Consider the following 1,891-nt stretch of genomic DNA (forward strand, 5'->3'; position numbering starts at 1 on the left):
AGATGTGGCATAACACTGTATTTAACTTCTTTCTAAATTTTTGTTCACATTTTCATCAACTGTTTCAATGCTCTTTTCACTGCTGACATTGCAGCTTCATATATAATGTGGGGTCATGTTGTATAAATTCTATATATCATTAGTACCTACAATGGGTGGCATTTTTGTGCAATCTGTGCATAATGCTAACATATCGCCGCACAAATATGTACATTTTACGGGAGGGGACTAAACACATGGCACGACAATAAACAATCACAAGTTCGATTTTCACAAGGCAAAGTAAAATCAGAACAGGGGTTTCCAGGCTGAAATAGTTTAGCTCCATGCAGGTGTTAGGTCTGAACAATTCAGGCAGCCGCTCCCATCACTGCCAACTTAGGCTACTCTTAATTTAATGTCAACCAACCAAAAAGATTGAAATAGGCAGCAGTTTCTGACAACAGGCTGAAATTCTCTTGCCTTCTGTATGAACACCAGCCATCAGTGGGCTTGCCAATCTCCAGTCGATGGCTGGAGATCTCCTGCTATTGCAACTGAACTCCAGGCCACAGAGATCAGTTCACCTGGAGAAAATGGCCGCTTTGGCGTCTGCGGTATGATACCCCATTTAAGTCCCTCTCCTCCCCTCTCCAAACCCCGCCCTCCTCAGGATCCACCCCCCAAATCTCCAGGTATTCCCCAGCCTGGAGCTGGCACCCCCAGCCATCAGCAACAACACAAACACAATCTTGTCCGCCACTTCAAGCACCCGCTCTCCCCCCCACTGGCATTCTGTAAGCCATGGAGTGTTTGATACATAACAATTTCCTGCTACTAGCAGGGAAAAAAATCTATCTCACCTTTGCCAGCTGCTAGCAGACTGGCATTGAATAGCAAACATGCTATTTACACTTAGAGGACAATATGGGAAAGAGAAGCACGGCTACAGCCTATTTTTCTATGTTCCTCAACAGGTGACTTCCTAAATCACTGTAAGTTTTTTTTTTTAATTTTGTTATGACCACATTTCAATCATTTCATGCCTGGTCAAGGAGTCTGACCAGGTTTTCCCTTCTTGCACAATACTTTATACGACTGCACAGACAACGAGTGTTTAGAGCTGCCAGGTCTGGGCTGGAAAATACCTGGAGACTTTGGGGCTGGATCCAGGAGAGGGAGGGGCTTGGGGAGGGGAGGGGCCTCAGCATGGCACATGCCAAAGAGTCCACCCTTCAAAGCAGCCATTTTCTCCAGGGGAGCTGATCGCTGTCAGCTGGAGATCAGTTGTAGAAGCAGGAGATCCCCAGGCCCCACCTGGAGGCTGGCAACCCTACGAGTGTTTCTTCACTAGTTCGGGCCTGCGTTGTCATTCAAATAACTACCCCAAATGCCTTTGCACAGGGGAACATGGCCGAGCAATTCAGAAAGGGATCTAACAGTCCACTCCGTTATCGTTAATGATCTCCGTCCCCCTTTCCATTGTGCAAAGCACTTTGCAATTTGCTGCTCATTTATCCTCTTCTACAGCCTCGTGAGAGATGGTTGCTGCGCAGTCGACTCCCGAGCTCAGCAATGAGGCGGAGTCACCCAGTGCTGAACAGAAGATGTGGTCCACCAATCCAGAGCCAGTGGCTGCATACCTTGAGGTGGACAGCTGCCGGGGCCCGGGGTTTCTGGCAGGGCCCACTGCCGTAGAGCCCGCCCCACCACACACTGCCAGGTAAGGCTGTGCAGGTGGTATACAATGGCAGCATACTAGTGGAATGGGCATGCCATCGGGAAAAGGACATACAGTCAGTGAGAGGGATATACGGGCAGATGGGGATGTGGGCAGGGTGGAAGGAAGGAAGGAAGGAAGGAGAAGAAGGAGAAGGAGAAGGAGGAGGAGGAGGAGGAGGAGGAGGAGGAG

General features: G+C 49.0%; 1 protein-coding gene across 1 annotated transcript in view; it reads right to left on the reverse strand.

Annotated features, from left to right (window-relative positions):
- DCC (DCC netrin 1 receptor) overlaps window positions 1–1,891 on the reverse strand; it is a 591,220-nt gene that overhangs the window by 463,699 nt on the left and 125,630 nt on the right. The gene's annotated exons all lie outside the window — the stretch shown is intronic.

This window comes from Gekko japonicus, unplaced genomic scaffold (genome assembly GCF_001447785.1).
Source record: "Gekko japonicus isolate JY-2015 unplaced genomic scaffold, Gekko_japonicus_V1.1 scaffold614, whole genome shotgun sequence".
Taxonomy (NCBI): Eukaryota; Metazoa; Chordata; class Lepidosauria; order Squamata; family Gekkonidae; genus Gekko; species Gekko japonicus.